The sequence below is a fragment of the Haematobia irritans genome, chromosome 1 (assembly GCF_050003625.1).
Source record: "Haematobia irritans isolate KBUSLIRL chromosome 1, ASM5000362v1, whole genome shotgun sequence".
In the NCBI taxonomy this organism is placed as follows: Eukaryota; Metazoa; Arthropoda; class Insecta; order Diptera; family Muscidae; genus Haematobia; species Haematobia irritans.
In genome coordinates, this window is record NC_134397.1 from 192544350 (window position 1) to 192564222 (window position 19873).

Below are 19873 nucleotides of genomic sequence, written 5' to 3' on the forward strand. Positions count from 1 at the left end.
GTTTTTCATATAAAAATTTCAATTTTTTTAGGTTTTGGGTGGATTTTTCAATTTTTTTTGGGTGGTCAGGAATTAAAGTCCTTTTCGCTCTAGGACGCATATTTAAGGAGATATGGGCAAAAGAAGTTTTTCATATAAAAATTTCAATTTTTTTAGATTTTGGGTGGATTTTTCAATTTTTTGGGGGTGGTCACGAATTAAAGTCCTTTTCGCTCTAGGACGCTTAGTTTAGGAGATATGGGCAAAAGAAGTTTTTCATATAAAAATTTAAATTTTTTTAGGTTTTGGGTGGATTTTTCAATTTTTTGGGGGTGGTCACGAATTAAAGTCCTTTTCGCTCTAGGACGCTTAGTTTAGGAGATATGGGCAAAAGAAGTTTTTCATATAAAAATTTCAATTTTTTTAGGTTTTGGGTGGATTTTTCAATTTTTTGGGGGTGGTCACGAATTATAGTCCTTTTCGCTCTAGGACGCTTAGTTTAGGAGATATGGGCAAAAGAAGTTTTTCATATAAAAATTTCAATTTTTTTAGGTTTTGGGTGGATTTTTCAATTTTTTTGGGGTGGTCAGGAATTAAAGTCCTTTTCGCTCTAGGACGCATATTTAAGGAGATATGGGCAAAAGAAGTTTTTCATATAAAAATTTAAATTTTTTTAGATTTTGGGTGGATTTTTCAATTTGGGGGTGGTCACGAATTAAAGTCCTTTTCGCTCTAGGACGCCTATTTAAGGAGATATGGGCAAAAGAAGTTTTTCATATCAAAATTTCAATTTTTTAGGGTTTGGGTGGATTTTTCAATTTTTTGGGGGTGGTCACGAATTAAAGTCCTTTTCGCTCTAGGACGCTTAGTTTAGGAGATATGGGCAAAAGAAGTTTTTCATATAAAAATTGCATTTTTTTTAGGTTTTGGGTGGATTTTTCAATTTTTTGGGGGTGGTCACGAATTAAAGTCCTTTGCGCTCTAGGACGCTTAGTTTAGGAGATATGGGCAAAAGAAGTTTTTCATATAAAAATTTCAATTTTTTTAGGTTTTGGGTGGATTTTTCAATTTTTTTGGGGTGGTCAGGAATTAAAGTCCTTTTCGCTCTAGGACGCATATTTAAGGAGATATGAAAATTTCAATTTTTTTAGGTTTTGGGTGGATTTTTCAATTTTTTGGGGGTGGTCACGAATTAAAGTCATTTTCGCTCTAGGACGCTTAGTTTGGGAGATATGGGCAAAAGAAGTTTTTCATATAAAAATTTCAATTTTTTTAGGTTTTGGGTGGATTTTTCAATTTTTTTGGGGTGGTCAGGAATTAAAGTCCTTTTCGCTCTAGGACGCATATTTAAGGTGATATGGGCAAAAGAAGTTTTTCATATAAAAATTTCAATTTTTTTAGATTTTGGGTGGATTTTTCAATTTTTTGGGGGTGGTCACGAATTAAAGTCCTTTTCGCTCTAGGACGCATATTTAAGGAGATATGGGCAAAAGAAGTTTTTCATATAAAAATTTCAATTTTTTTAGGTTTTGGGTGGATTTTTTGGGGGTGGTCACGAATTAAAGTCCTTTTCGGATTAAAGTCCTTTTTGGATTTTTCAATTTTTTGGGGGTGGTCACGAATTAAAGTCCTTTTCGCTCTAGGACGCTTAGTTTAGGAGATATGGGCAAAAGAAGTTTTTCATATAAAAATTGCAATTTTTTTAGGTTTTGGGTGGATTTTTCAATTTTTTTGGGGTGGTCAGGAATTAAAGTCCTTTTCGCTCTAGGACGCATATTTAAGGAGATATGGGCAAAAGAAGTTTTTCATATAAAAATTTCAATTTTTTTAGATTTTGGGTGGATTTTTCAATTTTTTGGGGGTGGTCACGAATTAAAGTCCTTTTCGCTCTAGGACGCATATTTAAGGAGATATGGGCAAAAGAAGTTTTTCATATAAAAATTTCAATTTTTTTAGGTTTTGGGTGGATTTTTCAATTTTTTGGGGGTGGTCACGAATTAAAGTCCTTTTCGCTCTAGGACGCTTAGTTTAGGAGATATGGGCAAAAGAAGGTTTTCATATAAAAATTGCAATTTTTTTAGGTTTTGGGTGGATTTTTCAATTTTTTGGGGGTGGTCACGAATTAAAGTCCTTTTCGCTCTAGGACGCATATTTGAGGAGATATGGGCAAAATAAATTTTTCATATAAAAATTTAAATTTTTTTAGGTTTTGGGTGGATTTTTCAATTTTTTGGGGGTGGTCACGAATTAAAGTCCTTTTCGCTCTAGGACGCTTAGTTTAGGAGATATGGGCAAAAGAAGTTTTTCATATAAAAATTTCAATTTTTTTAGGTTTTGGGTGGATTTTTCAATTTTTTGGGGGTGGTCACGAATTAAAGTCCTTTTCGCTCTAGGACGCTTAGTTTGGGAGATATGGGCAAAATAAGTTTTTCATATAAAAATTTCAATTTTTTTAGGTTTTGGGTGGATTTTTCAATTTTTTTGGGGTGGTCAGGAATTAAAGTCCTTTTCGCTCTAGGACGCATATTTAAGGTGATATGGGCAAAGGAAGTTTTTCATATAAAAATTTAAATTTTTTTAGATTTTGGGTGGATTTTTCAATTTTTTGGGGTGGTCACGAATTAAAGTCCTTTTCGCTCTAGGACGCATATTTAAGGAGATATGGGCAAAAGAAGTTTTTCATATAAAAATTTCAATTTTTTTAGGTTTTGGGTGGATTTTTCAATTTTTTGGGGGTGGTCACGAATTAAAGTCCTTTTCGCTCTAGGACGCTTAGTTTAGGAGATATGGGCAAAAGAAGTTTTTCATATAAAAATTAAAATTTTTTTAGGTTTTGGGTGGATTTTTCAATTTTTTTGGGGTGGTCAGGAATTAAAGTCCTTTTCGCTCTAGGACGCATATTTAAGGAGATATGGGCAAAAGAAGTTTTTCATATAAAAATTTCAATTTTTTTAGGTTTTGGGTGGATTTTTCAATTTTTTGGGGGTGGTCACGAATTAAAGTCCTTTTCGCTCTAGGACGCTTAGTTTAGGAGATATGGGCAAAAGAAGTTTTTCATATAAAAATTGCAATTTTTTTAGGTTTTGGGTGGATTCTTCAATTTTTTGGGGGTGGTCAGGAATTAAAGTCCTTTTCGCTCTAGGACGCATATTTAAGGAGATGTGGGCAAAAGAAGTTTTTCATATAAAAATTTCAATTTTTTTAGATTTTGGGTGGATTTTTCAATTTTTTGGGGGTGGTCACGAATTAAAGTCCTTTTCGCTCTAGGACGCATATTTAAGGAGATATGGGCAAAAGAAGTTTTTCATATAAAAATTTCAATTTTTTTAGATTTTGGGCGGATTTTTCAATTTTTTGGGGGTGGTCACGAATTAAAGTCCTTTTCGCTCTAGGACGCATATTTAAGGAGATATGGGCAAAAGAAGTTTTTCATATAAAAATTTCAATTTTTTTAGGTTTTGGGTGGATTTTTCAATTTTTTTGGGGTGGTCAGGAATTAAAGTCCTTTTCGCTCTAGGACGCTTAGGTTAGGAGATATGGGCAAAAGAAGTTTTTCATCTAAAAATTTAAATTTTTTTAGGTTTTGGGTGGATTTTTCAATTTTTTGGGGGTGGTCACGAATTAAAGTCCTTTTCGCTCTAGGACGCTTAGTTTAGGAGATATGGGCAAAAGAAGTTTTTGATATAAAATTTTCAATTTTTTTAGGTTTTGGGTGGTTTTTTCAATTTTTTGGGGGTGGTCACGAATTAAAGTCCTTTTCGCTCTAGGACGCTTAGTTTGGGAGATATGGGCAAAAGAAGTTTTTCATATAAAAATTGCAATTTTTTAAGTTTTGGGTGGATTTTTCAATTTTTTGGGGGTGGTCACGAATTAAAGTCCTTTTCGCTCTAGGACGAATATTTGAGGAGATATGGGCAAAATAAATTTTTCATATAAAAATTTAAATTTTTTTAGGTTTTGGGTGGATTTTTCAATTTTTTGGGGGTGGTCACGAATTAAAGTCCTTTTCGCTCTAGGACGCTTAGTTTAGGAGATATGGGCAAAAGAAGTTTTTCATATAAAAATTTCAATTTTTTTAGGTTTTGGGTGGATTTTTCAATTTTTTGGGGGTGGTCACGAATTAAAGTCCTTTTCGCTCTAGGACGCTTAGTTTGGGAGATATGGGCAAAAGAAGTTTTTCATATAAAAATTGCAATTTTTTTAGGTTTTGGGTGGATTTTTCAATTTTTTGGGGGTGGTCACGAATTAAAGTCCTTTTCGCTCTAGGACGCATATTTGAGGAGATATGGGCAAAATAAATTTTTCATATAAAAATTTAAATTTTTTTAGGTTTTGGGTGGATTTTTCAATTTTTTGGGGGTGGTCACGAATTAAAGTCCTTTTCGCTCTAGGACGCATATTTAAGGAGATATGGGCAAAAGAAGTTTTTCATATAAAAATTTCAATTTTTTTAGATTTTGGGTGGATTTTTCAATTTTTTGGGGGTGGTCACGAATTAAAGTCCTTTTCGCTCTAGGACGTATATTTAAGGAGATATGGGCAAAAGAAGTTTTTCATATAAAAATTTCAATTTTTTTAGGTTTTGGGTGGATTTTTCAATTTTTTGGGGGTGGTCTCGAATTAAAGTCCTTTTCGCTCTAGAACGCATATTTAAGGAGATATGGGCAAAATAAGTTTTTCATATAAAAATTGCAATTTTGTTAGGTTTTGGGTGGATTTTTAAATTTTTTGGGGATGGTCACGAATTAAAGTCCTTTTCGCTCTAGGACGCATATTTAAGGAGATATAGGCAAAGGAGGTTTTCATATAAAAATTTAAATTTTTTTAGGTTTTGGGTGGATTTTTCAATTTTTTGGGGGTGGTCACGAATTAAAGTCCTTTTCGCTCTAGGACGCTTAGTTTAGGAGATATGGGCAAAAGAAGTTTTTCATATAAAAATTTCAATTTTTTTAGGTTTTGGGTGGATTTTTCAATTTTTTTGGGGTGGTCAGGAATTAAAGTCCTTTTCGCTCTAGGACGCATATTTAAGGAGATATGGGGAAAAGAAGTTTTTCATATAAAAATTTCAATTTTTTTAGGTTTTGGGTGGATTTTTCAATTTTTTGGGGGTGGTCTCGAATTAAAGTCCTTTTCGCTCTAGAACGCATATTTAAGGAGATATGGGCAAAATAAGTTTTTCATATAAAAATTGCAATTTTGTTAGGTTTTGGGTGGATTTTTAAATTTTTTGGGGATGGTCACGAATTAAAGTCCTTTTCGCTCTAGGACGCATATTTAAGGAGATATAGGCAAAAGAGGTTTTCATATAAAAATTTAAATTTTTTTAGGTTTTGGGTGGATTTTTCAATTTTTTTGGGGTGGTCAGGAATTAAAGTCCTTTTCGCTCTAGGACGCATATTTAAGGAGATATGGGCAAAAGAAGTTTTTCATATAAAAATTTCAATTTTTTTAGGTTTTGGGTGGATTTTTCAATTTTTTGGGGGTGGTCTCGAATTAAAGTCCTTTTCGCTCTAGAACGCATATTTAAGGAGATATGGGCAAAATAAGTTTTTCATATAAAAATTGCAATTTTGTTAGGTTTTGGGTGGATTTTTAAATTTTTTGGGGATGGTCACGAATTAAAGTCCTTTTCGCTCTAGGACGCATATTTAAGGAGATATAGGCAAAAGAGGTTTTCATATAAAAATTTAAATTTTTTTAGGTTTTGGGTGGATTTTTCAATTTTTTTGGGGTGGTCAGGAATTAAAGTCCTTTTCGCTCTAGGACGCATATTTAAGGAGATATGGGCAAAAGAAGTTTTTCATATAAAAATTTCAATTTTTTTAGGTTTTGGGTGGATTTTTCAATTTTTTGGGGGTGGTCACGAATTAAAGTCCTTTTCGCTCTAGGACGCTTAGTTTAGGAGATATGGGCAAAAGAAGTTTTTCATATAAAAATTGCAATTTTTTTAGGTTTTGGGTGGATTCTTCAATTTTTTGGGGGTGGTCAGGAATTAAAGTCCTTTTCGATCTAGGACGCATATTTAAGGAGATATGGGCAAAAGAAGTTTTTCATATAAAAATTTCAATTTTTTTAGATTTTGGGTGGATTTTTCAATTTTTTGGGGGTGGTCACGAATTAAAGTCCTTTTCGCTCTAGGACGCTTAGTTTAGGAGATATGGGCAAAAGAAGTTTTTGATATAAAAATTTCAATTTTTTTAGGTTTTGGGTGGTTTTTTCAATTTTTTGGGGGTGGTCACGAATTAAAGTCCTTTTCGCTCTAGGACGCTTAGTTTGGGAGATATGGGCAAAAGAAGTTTTTCATATAAAAATTGCAATTTTTTTTAGGTTTTGGGTGGATTTTTCAATTTTTTGGGGGTGGTCACGAATTAAAGTCCTTTTCGCTCTAGGACGCATATTTGAGGAGATATGGGCAAAATAAATTTTTCATATAAAAATTTAAATTTTTTTAGGTTTTGGGTGGATTTTTCAATTTTTTGGGGGTGGTCACGAATTAAAGTCCTTTTCGCTCTAGGACGCTTAGTTTAGGAGATATGGGCAAAAGAAGTTTTTCATATAAAAATTTAAATTTTTTTAGGTTTTGGGTGGATTTTTCAATTTTTTGGGGGTGGTCACGAATTAAAGTCCTTTTCGCTCTAGGACGCTTAGTTTGGGAGATATGGGCAAAAGAAGTTTTTCATATAAAAATTTCATTTTTTTTAGGTTTTGGGTGGATTTTTCAATTTTTTTGGGGTGGTCAGGAATTAAAGTCCATTTCGCTCTAGGACGCATATTTAAGGTGATATGGGCAAAGGAAGTTTTTCATATAAAAATTTAAATTTTTTTAGATTTTGGGTGGATTTTTCAATTTTTTGGGGGTGGTCACGAATTAAAGTCCTTTTCGCTCTAGGACGCATATTTGAGGAGATATGGGCAAAATAAATTTTTCATATAAAAATTTAAATTTTTTTAGGTTTTGGGTGGATTTTTCAATTTTTTGGGGGTGGTCACGAATTAAAGTCCTTTTCGCTCTAGGACGCTTAGTTTAGGAGATATGGGCAAAAGAAGTTTTTCATATAAAAATTTAAATTTTTTTAGGTTTTGGGTGGATTTTTCAATTTTTTGGGGGTGGTCACGAATTAAAGTCCTTTTCGCTCTAGGACGCTTAGTTTGGGAGATATGGGCAAAAGAAGTTTTTCATATAAAAATTTCATTTTTTTTAGGTTTTGGGTGGATTTTTCAATTTTTTTGGGGTGGTCAGGAATTAAAGTCCATTTCGCTCTAGGACGCATATTTAAGGAGATATGGGCAAAAGAAGTTTTTCATATAAAAATTTCAATTTTTTTAGGTTTTGGGTGGATTTTTCAATTTTTTGGGGGTGGTCTCGAATTAAAGTCCCTTTCGCTCTAGAACGCATATTTAAGGAGATATGGGCAAAATAAGTTTTTCATATAAAAATTGCAATTTTGTTAGGTTTTGGGTGGATTTTTAAATTTTTTGGGGATGGTCACGAATTAAAGTCCTTTTCGCTCTAGGACGCATATTTAAGGAGATATGGGCAAAAGAGGTGTTCATATAAAAATTTAAATTTTTTTAGGTTTTGGGTGGATTTTTAAATTTTTTGGGGGTGGTCACGAATTAAAGTCCTTTTCGCTCTAGGACGCTTAGTTTAGGAGATATGGGCAAAAGAAGTTTTTCATATAAAAATTTCAATTTTTTTAGGTTTTGGGTGGATTTTTCAATTTTTTTGGGGTGGTCAGGAATTAAAGTCCTTTTCGCTCTAGGACGCATATTTAAGGAGATATGGGCAAAAGAAGTTTTTCATATAAAAATTTCAATTTTTTTAGATTTTGGGTGGATTTTTCAATTTTTTGGGGGTGGTCACGAATTAAAGTCCTTTTCGCTCTAGGACGCATATTTAAGGAGATATGGGCAAAAGAAGTTTTTCATATAAAAATTGCAATTTTTTTAGGTTTTGGGTGGATTTTTCAATTTTTTGGGGGTGGTCTCGAATTAAAGTCCTTTTCGCTCTAGAACGCATATTTAAGGAGATATGGGCAAAATAAGTTTTTCATATAAAAATTGCAATTTTGTTAGGTTTTGGGTGGATTTTTAAATTTTTTGGGGATGGTCACGAAATAAAGTCCTTTTCGCTCTAGGACGCATATTTAAGGAGATATGGGCAAAAGAGGTTTTCATATAAAAATTTAAATTTTTTTAGGTTTTGGGTGGATTTTTCAATTTTTTGGGGGTGGTCACGAATTAAAGTCCTTTTCGCTCTAGGACGCTTAGTTTAGGAGATATGGGCAAAAGAAGTTTTTCATATAAAAATTTCAATTTTTTTAGGTTTTGGGTGGATTTTTCAATTTTTTGGGGGTGGTTACGAATTAAAGTCCTTTTCGCTCTAGGACGCTTAGGTTAGGAGATATGGGCAAAAGAAGTTTTTCATATAAAAATTGCATTTTTTTTAGGTTTTGGGTGGATTTTTCAATTTTTGGGGGGTGGTCACGAATTATAGTCCTTTTCGCTCTAGGACGCATATTTGAGGAGATATGGGCAAAATAAATTTTTCATATAAAAATGTAAATTTTTTTAGGTTTTGGGAGGATTTTTCAATTTTTTGGGGATGGTCACGAATTAAAGTCCTTTTAGCTCTAGGACGCTTAGTTTAGGAGATACGGGCAAAAGAAGTTTTTGATATAAAAATTTAAATTTTTTTAGGTTTTGGGTGGATTTTTCAATTTTTTGGGGGTGGTCACGAATTAAAGTCCTTTTCGCTCTAGGACGCTTAGTTTAGGAGATATGGGCAAAAGAAGTTTTTCATATAAAAATTTCAATTTTTTTAGGTTTTGGGTGGATTTTTCAATTTTTTGGGGGTGGTCACGAATTAAAGTCCTTTTCGCTCTAGGACGCTTAGGTTACGAGATATGGGCAAAAGAAGTTTTTCATATAAAAATTGCATTTTTTTTAGGTTTTGGGTGGATTTTTCAATTTTTTGGGGGTGGTCAGGAATTAAAGTCCTTTTCGCTCTAGGACTTTTTCAATTTTTTGGGGGTGGTCACGGATTAAAGTCCGTTTCGCTCTAGGACGCTTAGTTTAGGAGATATGGGCAAAAAAGTTTTTGATATAAATATTTCAATTTTTTTAGGTTTTGGGTGGATTTTTCAATTTTTTGGGGGTGGTCACGAATTAAAGTCCTTTTCGCTCTAGGACGCTTAGTTTAGGAGATATGGGCAAAAGAAGTTTTTCATATAAAAATTTCAATTTTTTTAGGTTTTGGGTGGATTTTTCAATTTTTTGGGGGTGGTCACGAATTAAAGTCCTTTTCGCTCTAGGACGCTTAGGTTACGAGATATGGGCAAAAGAAGTTTTTCATATAAAAATTGCATTTTTTTTAGGTTTTGGGTGGATTTTTCAATTTTTGGGGGGTGGTCACGAATTATAGTCCTTTTCGCTCTAGGACGCATATTTGAGGAGATATGGGCAAAATAAATTTTTCATATAAAAATGTAAATTTTTTTAGGTTTTGGGTGGATTTTTCAATTTTTTGGGGATGGTCACGAATTAAAGTCCTTTTAGCTCTAGGACGCTTAGTTTAGGAGATACGGGCAAAAGAAGTTTTTGATATAAAAATTTAAATTTTTTTAGGTTTTGGGTGGATTTTTCAATTTTTTGGGGGTGGTCACGAATTAAAGTCCTTTTCGCTCTAGGACGCATATTTAAGGAGATATGGGCAAAAGAAGTTTTTCATATAAAAATTGCATTTTTTTTAGGTTTTGGGTGGATTTTTCAATTTTTTGGGGGTGGTCAGGAATTAAAGTCCTTTTCGCTCTAGGACGCATATTTAAGGAGATATGGGCAAAAGAAGTTTTTCATATAAAAATTTCAATTTTTTTAGATTTTGGGTGGATTTTTCAATTTTTTGGGGGTGGCCACGAATTAAAGTCCTTTTCGCTCTAGGACGCATATTTAAGGAGATATGGGCAAAAGAAGTTTTTTTATATAAAAATTTCAATTTTTTTAGGTTTTGGGTGGATTTTTCAATTTTTTGGGGGTGGTCACGAATTAAAGTCCTTTTCGCTCTAGGACGCTTAGTTTAGGAGATATGGGCAAAAGAAGTTTTTCATATAAAAATTGCAATTTTTTTAGGTTTTGGGTGGGTTTTTCAATTTTTTGGGGGTGGTTACGAATTAAAGTCCTTTTCGCTCTAGGACGCATATTTGAGGAGATATGGGCAAAATAAATTTTTCATATAAAAATTTAAATTTTTTTAGGTTTTGGGTGGATTTTTCAATTTTTTGGGGGTGGTCACGAATTAAAGTCCGTTTCGCTCTAGGACGCTTAGTTTAGGAGATATGGGCAAAAGAAGTTTTTGATATAAATATTTAAATTTTTTTAGGTTTTGGTGGATTTTTCATTTTTTTGGGGGTGGTCACGAATTAAAGTCCTTTTCGCTCTAGGACGCTTAGTTTGGGAGATATGGGCAAAAGAAGTTTTTTATATAAAAATTTCAATTTTTTTAGGTTTTGGGTGGATTTTTCAATTTTTTTGGGGTGGTCAGGAATTAAAGTCCTTTTCGCTCTAGGACGCATATTTAAGATGATATGGGCAAAAGAAGTTTTTCATATAAAAATTTAAATTTTTTTAGATTTTGGGTGGATTTTTCAATTTTTTGGGGGTGGTCACGAATTAAAGTCCTTTTCGCTCTAGGATCATATTTAAGGAGATATGGGCAAAAGAAGTTTTTGATATAAATATTTCAATTTTTTTAGGTTTTGGGTGGATTTTTCAATTTTTTGGGGGTGGTCACGAATTAAAGTCCTTTTCGCTCTAGGACGCTTAGTTTAGGAGATATGGGCAAAAGAAGTTTTTCATATAAAAATTGCAATTTTTTTAGGTTTTGGGTGGATTTTTCAATTTTTTTGGGGTGGTCAGGAATTAAAGTCCTTTTCGCTCTAGGACGCATATTTAAGGAGATATGGGCAAAAGAAGTTTTTCATATAAAAATTTCAATTTTTTTAGGTTTTGGGTGGATTTTTCAATTTTTTGGGGGTGGTCACGAATTAAAGTCCTTTTCGCTCTAGGACGCTTAGTTTGAGAGATATGGGCAAAAGAATTTTTTCATATAAAAATTGCAATTTTTTTAGGTTTTGGGTGGATTTTTCAATTTTTTTCCTTTTCGCTCTAGGACGCATATTTAAGGAGATATGGGCAAAAGAAGTTTTTGGGGATGGTCACGAATTAAAGTCCTTTTAGCTCTAGGACGCTTAGTTTAGGAGATACGGGCAAAAGAAGTTTTTGATATAAAAATTTAAATTTTTTTAGGTTTTGGGTGGATTTTTCAATTTTTTGGGGGTGGTCACGAATTAAAGTCCTTTTCGCTCTAGGACGCTTAGTTTAGGAGATATGGGCAAAAGAAGTTTTTCATATAAAAATTTCAATTTTTTTAGGTTTTGGGTGGATTTTTCAATTTTTTTGGGGTGGTCAGGAATTAAAGTCCTTTTCGCTCTAGGACGCATATTTAAGGAGATATGGGCAAAAGAAGTTTTTCATATAAAAATTTCAATTTTTTTAGATTTTGGGTGGATTTTTCAATTTTTTGGGGGTGGTCACGAATTAAAGTCCTTTTCGCTCTAGGACGCCTATTTAAGGAGATATGGGCAAAAGAAGTTTTTCATATAAAAATTTAAATTTTTTTAGATTTTGGGTGGATTTTTCAATTTTTTGGGGGTGGTCACGAATTAAAGTCCTTTTCGCTCTAGGACGCTTAGTTTAGGAGATACGGGCAAAAGAAGTTTTTGATATAAAAATTTAAATTTTTTTAGGTTTTGGGTGGATTTTTCAATTTTTTGGGGGTGGTCTCGAATTAAAGTCCTTTTCGCTCTAGGACGCATATATAAGGAGATATGGGCAAAAGAGGTTTTCATATAAAAATTTAAATTTTTTTAGGTTTTGGGTGGATTTTTCAATTTTTTGGGGGTGGTCACGAATTAAAGTCCTTTTCGCTCTAGGACGCTTAGTTTAGGAGATATGGGCAAAAGAAGTTTTTCATATAAAAATTTAAATTTTTTTAGGTTTTGGGTGGATTTTTCAATTTTTTGGGGGTGGTCACGAAATAAAGTCCTTTTAGCTCTAGGACGCATATGTAAGGAGATATGGGCAAAAGAAGTTTTTCATATAAAAATTGCAATTTTTTTAGATTTTGGGTGGATTTTTAAATTTTTTGGGGGTGGTCACGAATTAAAGTCCTTTTCGCTCTAGGACGCTTAGTTTAGGAGATATGGGCAAAAGAAGTTTTTCATATAAAAATTTCAATTTTTTTAGGTTTTGGGTGGATTTTTCAATTTTTTGGGGGTGGTCAGGAATTAAAGTCCTTTTCGCTCTAGGACGCATATTTAAGGAGATATGGGCAAAAGAAGTTTTTCATATAAAAATTTCAATTTTTTTAGGTTTTGGGTGGATTTTTCAATTTTTTGGGGGTGGTCACGAATTATAGTCCTTTTCGCTCTAGGACGCATATTTGAGGAGATATGGGCAAAATAAATTTTTCATATAAAAATTTAAATTTTTTTAGGTTTTGGGTGGATTTTTCAATTTTTTGGGGATGGTCACGAATTAAAGTCCTTTTCGCTCTAGGACGCTTAGTTTAGGAGATACGGGCAAAAGAAGTTTTTCATATAAAAATTTCAATTTTTTTAGGTTTTGGGTGGATTTTTCAATTTTTTTGGGGTGGTCAGGAATTAAAGTCCTTTTCGCTCTAGGACGCATATTTAAGGAGATATGGGCAAAAGAAGTTTTTCATATAAAAATTTCAATTTTTTTAGATTTTGGGTGGATTTTTCAATTTTTTGGGGGTGGTCACGAATTAAAGTCCTTTTCGCTCTAGGACGCATATTTAAGGAGATATGGGCAAAAGAAGTTTTTCATATAAAAATTTCAATTTTTTTAGGTTTTGGGTGGATTTTTCAATTTTTTGGGGGTGGTCACGAATTATAGTCCTTTTAGCTCTAGGACGCTTAGTTTAGGAGATACGGGCAAAAGAAGTTTTTGATATAAAAATTTAAATTTTTTTAGGTTTTGGGTGGATTTTTCAATTTTTTGGGGGTGGTCACGAATTAAAGTCCTTTTCGCTCTAGGACGCTTAGTTTAGGAGATATGGGCAAAAGAAGTTTTTCATATAAAAATTTCAATTTTTTTAGGTTTTGGGTGGATTTTTCAATTTTTTTGGGGTGGTCAGGAATTAAAGTCCTTTTCGCTCTAGGACGCATATTTAAGGAGATATGGGCAAAAGAAGTTTTTCATATAAAAATTTCAATTTTTTTAGATTTTGGGTGGATTTTTCAATTTTTTGGGGGTGGTCACGAATTAAAGTCCTTTTCGCTCTAGGACGCCTATTTAAGGAGATATGGGCAAAAGAAGTTTTTCATATAAAAATTTAAATTTTTTTAGATTTTGGGTGGATTTTTCAATTTTTTGGGGGTGGTCACGAATTAAAGTCCTTTTCGCTCTAGGACGCTTAGTTTAGGAGATACGGGCAAAAGAAGTTTTTGATATAAAAATTTAAATTTTTTTAGGTTTTGGGTGGATTTTTCAATTTTTTGGGGGTGGTCTCGAATTAAAGTCCTTTTCGCTCTAGGACGCATATATAAGGAGATATGGGCAAAAGAGGTTTTCATATAAAAATTTAAATTTTTTTAGGTTTTGGGTGGATTTTTCAATTTTTTGGGGGTGGTCACGAATTAAAGTCCTTTTCGCTCTAGGACGCTTAGTTTAGGAGATATGGGCAAAAGAAGTTTTTCATATAAAAATTTAAATTTTTTTAGGTTTTGGGTGGATTTTTCAATTTTTTGGGGGTGGTCACGAAATAAAGTCCTTTTAGCTCTAGGACGCATATGTAAGGAGATATGGGCAAAAGAAGTTTTTCATATAAAAATTGCAATTTTTTTAGATTTTGGGTGGATTTTTAAATTTTTTGGGGGTGGTCACGAATTAAAGTCCTTTTCGCTCTAGGACGCTTAGTTTAGGAGATATGGGCAAAAGAAGTTTTTCATATAAAAATTTCAATTTTTTTAGGTTTTGGGTGGATTTTTCAATTTTTTGGGGGTGGTCAGGAATTAAAGTCCTTTTCGCTCTAGGACGCATATTTAAGGAGATATGGGCAAAAGAAGTTTTTCATATAAAAATTTCAATTTTTTTAGGTTTTGGGTGGATTTTTCAATTTTTTGGGGGTGGTCACGAATTATAGTCCTTTTCGCTCTAGGACGCATATTTGAGGAGATATGGGCAAAATAAATTTTTCATATAAAAATTTAAATTTTTTTAGGTTTTGGGTGGATTTTTCAATTTTTTGGGGATGGTCACGAAATAAAGTCCTTTTAGCTCTAGGACGCTTAGTTTAGGAGATACGGGCAAAAGAAGTTTTTGATATAAAAATTTCAATTTTTTTAGGTTTTGGGTGGATTTTTAAATTTTTTGGGGGTGGTCACGAATTAAAGTCCTTTTCGCTCTAGGACGCTTAGTTTAGGAGATATGGGCAAAAGAAGTTTTTCATATAAAAATTTCAATTTTTTTAGGTTTTGGGTGGATTTTTCAATTTTTTGGGGGTGGTCAGGAATTAAAGTCCTTTTCGCTCTAGGACGCATATTTAAGGAGATATGGGCAAAAGAAGTTTTTCATATAAAAATTTCAATTTTTTTAGATTTTGGGTGGATTTTTCAATTTTTTGGGGGTGGTCACGAATTAAAGTCCTTTTCGCTCTAGGACGCCTATTTAAGGATATATGGGCAAAAGAAGTTTTTCATATAAAAATTTCAATTTTTTTAGGTTTTGGGTGGATTTTTCAATTTTTTGGGGGTGGTCACGAATTAAAGTCCTTTTCACTCTAGGACGCTTAGTTTAGGAGATATGGGCAAAAGAAGTTTTTCATATAAAAATTGCAATTTTTTTAGGTTTTGTGTGGATTTTTCAATTTTTTGGGGGTGGTCACGAATTAAAGTCCTTTTCGCTCTAGGACGCATATTTGAGGAGATATGGGCAAAATAAATTTTTCATATAAAAATTGCAATTTTTTTAGGTTTTGGGTGGATTTTTCAATTTTTTGGGGGTGGTCACGAATTAAAGTCCTTTTCGCTCTAGGAGGCGTAGTTTAGGAGATATGGGCAAAAGAAGTTTTTCATATAAAAATTTCAATTTTTTTAGGTTTTGGGTGGATTTTTCAATTTTTTTGGGGTGGTCAGGAATTAAAGTCCTTTTCGCTCTAGGACGCATATTTAAGGAGATATGGGCAAAAGAAGTTTTTCATATAAAAATTTCAATTTTTTTAGATTTTGGGTGGATTTTTCAATTTTTTGGGGGTGGTCACGAATTAAAGTCCTTTTCGCTCTAGGACGCTTAGTTTAGGAGATATGGGCAAAAGAAGTTTTTCATATAAAAATTGCAATTTTTTTTAGGTTTTGGGTGGATTTTTCAATTTTTGGGGGGTGGTCACGAATTAAAGTCCTTTTCGCTCTAGGACGCATATTTAAGGAGATATGGGCAAAAGAAGTTTTTCATATCAAAATTTCAATTTTTTTAGGTTTTGGGTGGATTTTTCAATTTTTTGGGGGTGGTCACGAATTAAAGTCCTTTTCGCTCTAGGACGCTTAGTTTAGGAGATATGGGCAAAAGAAGTTTTTCATATAAAAATTTAAATTTTTTAGGTTTTGGGTGGATTTTTCAATTTTTTTGGGGTGGTCAGGAATTAAAGTCCTTTTCGCTCTAGGACGCATATTTAAGGAGATATGGGCAAAAGAAGTTTTTCATATAAAAATTTCAATTTTTTTAGGTTTTGGGTGGATTTTTCAATTTTTTGGGGGTGGTCACGAATTAAAGTCCTTTTCGCTCTAGGACGCTTAGTTTAGGAGATATGGGCAAAAGAAGTTTTTCATATAAAAATTGCATTTTTTTAGGTTTTGGGTGGATTTTTCAATTTTTTGGGGGTGGTCACGAATTAAAGTCCTTTTCGCTCTAGGACGCTTAGTTTAGGAGATATGGGCAAAAGAAGTTTTTCATATAAAAATTTCAATTTTTTTAGGTTTTGGGTGGATTTTTCAATTTTTTTGGGGTGGTCAGGAATTAAAGTCCTTTTCGCTCTAGGACGCATATTTAAGGAGATATGGGCAAAAGAAGTTTTTCATATAAAAATTTAAATTTTTTTAGGTTTTGGGTGGATTTTTCAATTTTTTGGGGGTGGTCACGAATTAAAGTCCTTTTCGCTCTAGGACGCTTAGTTTAGGAGATATGGGCAAAAGAAGTTTTTCATATAAAAATTTAAATTTTTTTAGGTTTTGGGTGGATTTTTCAATTTTTTGGGGGTGGTCACGAACTATAGTCCTTTTCGCTATAGGACGCTTAGTTTAGGAGATATGGGCAAAAGAAGTTTTTCATATAAAAATTTCAATTTTTTTAGGTTTTGGGTGGATTTTTCAATTTTTTTGGGGTGGTCAGGAATTAAAGTCCTTTTCGCTCTAGGACGCTTAGTTTAGGAGATATGGGCAAAAGAAGTTTTTCATATAAAAATTTCAATTTTTTTAGGTTTTGGGTGGATTTTTCAATTTTTTTGGGGTGGTCAGGAATTAAAGTCCTTTTCGCTCTAGGACGCATATTTAAGGAGATATGGGCAAAAGAAGTTTTTCATATAAAAATTTCAATTTTTTTAGATTTTGGGTGGATTTTTCAATTTTTTGGGGGTGGTCACGAATTAAAGTCCTTTTCGCTCTAGGACGCTTAGTTTAGGAGATATGGGCAAAAGAAGTTTTTCATATAAAAATTTAAATTTTTTTAGGTTTTGGGTGGATTTTTCAATTTTTTGGGGGTGGTCACGAATTAAAGTCCTTTTCGCTCTAGGACGCTTAGTTTAGGAGATATGGGCAAAAGAAGTTTTTCATATAAAAATTTAAATTTTTTTAGGTTTTGGGTGGATTTTTCAATTTTTTGGGGGTGGTCACGAATTATAGTCCTTTTCGCTCTAGGACGCTTAGTTTAGGAGATATGGGCAAAAGAAGTTTTTCATATAAAAATTTCAATTTTTTTAGGTTTTGGGTGGATTTTTCAATTTTTTTGGGGTGGTCAGGAATTAAAGTCCTTTTCGCTCTAGGACGCATATTTAAGGAGATATGGGCAAAAGAAGTTTTTCATATAAAAATTTAAATTTTTTTAGATTTTGGGTGGATTTTTCAATTTGGGGGTGGTCACGAATTAAAGTCCTTTTCGCTCTAGGACGCCTATTTAAGGAGATATGGGCAAAAGAAGTTTTTCATATCAAAATTTCAATTTTTTAGGGTTTGGGTGGATTTTTCAATTTTTTGGGGGTGGTCACGAATTAAAGTCCTTTTCGCTCTAGGACGCTTAGTTTAGGAGATATGGGCAAAAGAAGTTTTTCATATAAAAATTGCATTTTTTTTAGGTTTTGGGTGGATTTTTCAATTTTTTGGGGGTGGTCACGAATTAAAGTCCTTTGCGCTCTAGGACGCTTAGTTTAGGAGATATGGGCAAAAGAAGTTTTTCATATAAAAATTTCAATTTTTTTAGGTTTTGGGTGGATTTTTCAATTTTTTTGGGGTGGTCAGGAATTAAAGTCCTTTTCGCTCTAGGACGCATATTTAAAGAGATATGAAAATTTCAATTTTTTTAGGTTTTGGGTGGATTTTTCAATTTTTTGGGGGTGGTCACGAATTAAAGTCATTTTCGCTCTAGGACGCTTAGTTTGGGAGATATGGGCAAAAGAAGTTTTTCATATAAAAATTTCAATTTTTTTAGGTTTTGGGTGGATTTTTCAATTTTTTTGGGGTGGTCAGGAATTAAAGTCCTTTTCGCTCTAGGACGCATATTTAAGGTGATATGGGCAAAAGAAGTTTTTCATATAAAAATTTCAATTTTTTTAGATTTTGGGTGGATTTTTCAATTTTTTGGGGGTGGTCACGAATTAAAGTCCTTTTCGCTCTAGGACGCATATTTAAGGAGATATGGGCAAAAGAAGTTTTTCATATAAAAATTTCAATTTTTTTAGGTTTTGGGTGGATTTTTTGGGGGTGGTCACGAATTAAAGTCCTTTTTGGATTTTTCAATTTTTTGGGGGTGGTCACGAATTAAAGTCCTTTTCGCTCTAGGACGCTTAGTTTAGGAGATATGGGCAAAAGAAGTTTTTCATATAAAAATTGCAATTTTTTTAGGTTTTGGGTGGATTTTTCAATTTTTTTGGGGTGGTCAGGAATTAAAGTCCTTTTCGCTCTAGGACGCATATTTAAGGAGATATGGGCAAAATAAGTTTTTCATATAAAAATTGTAATTTTTTTAGATTTTGGGTGGATTTTTCAATTTTTTGGGGGTGGTCACGAATTAAAGTCCTTTTCGCTCTAGGACGCATATTTAAGGAGATATGGGCAAAAGAAGTTTTTCATATAAAAATTTCAATTTTTTTAGGTTTTGGGTGGATTTTTCAATTTTTTGGGGGTGGTCACGAATTAAAGTCCTTTTCGCTCTAGGACGCTTAGTTTAGGAGATATGGGCAAAAGAAGGTTTTCATATAAAAATTGCAATTTTTTTAGGTTTTGGGTGGATTTTTCAATTTTTTGGGGGTGGTCACGAATTAAAGTCCTTTTCGCTCTAGGACGCATATTTGAGGAGATATGGGCAAAATAAATTTTTCATATAAAAATTTAAATTTTTTTAGGTTTTGGGTGGATTTTTCAATTTTTTGGGGGTGGTCACGAATTAAAGTCCTTTTCGCTCTAGGACGCTTAGTTTAGGAGATATGGGCAAAAGAAGTTTTTCATATAAAAATTTCAATTTTTTTAGGTTTTGGGTGGATTTTTCAATTTTTTGGGGGTGGTCACGAATTAAAGTCCTTTTCGCTCTAGGACGCTTAGTTTGGGAGATATGGGCAAAATAAGTTTTTCATATAAAAATTTCAATTTTTTTAGGTTTTGGGTGGATTTTTCAATTTTTTTGGGGTGGTCAGGAATTAAAGTCCTTTTCGCTCTAGGACGCATATTTAAGGTGATATGGGCAAAGGAAGTTTTTCATATAAAAATTTAAATTTTTTTAGATTTTGGGTGGATTTTTCAATTTTTTGGGGTGGTCACGAATTAAAGTCCTTTTCGCTCTAGGACGCATATTTAAGGAGATATGGGCAAAAGAAGTTTTTCATATAAAAATTTCAATTTTTTTAGGTTTTGGGTGGATTTTTCAATTTTTTGGGGGTGGTCACGAATTAAAGTCCTTTTCGCTCTAGGACGCTTAGTTTAGGAGATATGGGCAAAAGAAGTTTTTCATATAAAAATTAAAATTTTTTTAGGTTTTGGGTGGATTTTTCAATTTTTTTGGGGTGGTCAGGAATTAAAGTCCTTTTCGCTCTAGGACGCATATTTAAGGAGATATGGGCAAAAGAAGTTTTTCATATAAAAATTTCAATTTTTTTAGGTTTTGGGTGGATTTTTCAATTTTTTGGGGGTGGTCACGAATTAAAGTCCTTTTCGCTCTAGGACGCTTAGTTTAGGAGATATGGGCAAAAGAAGTTTTTCATATAAAAATTGCAATTTTTTTAGGTTTTGGGTGGATTCTTCAATTTTTTGGGGGTGGTCAGGAATTAAAGTCCTTTTCGCTCTAGGACGCATATTTAAGGAGATGTGGGCAAAAGAAGTTTTTCATATAAAAATTTCAATTTTTTTAGATTTTGGGTGGATTTTTCAATTTTTTGGGGGTGGTCACGAATTAAAGTCCTTTTCGCTCTAGGACGCATATTTAAGGAGATATGGGCAAAAGAAGTTTTTCATATAAAAATTTCAATTTTTTTAGATTTTGGGCGGATTTTTCAATTTTTTGGGGGTGGTCACGAATTAAAGTCCTTTTCGCTCTAGGACGCATATTTAAGGAGATA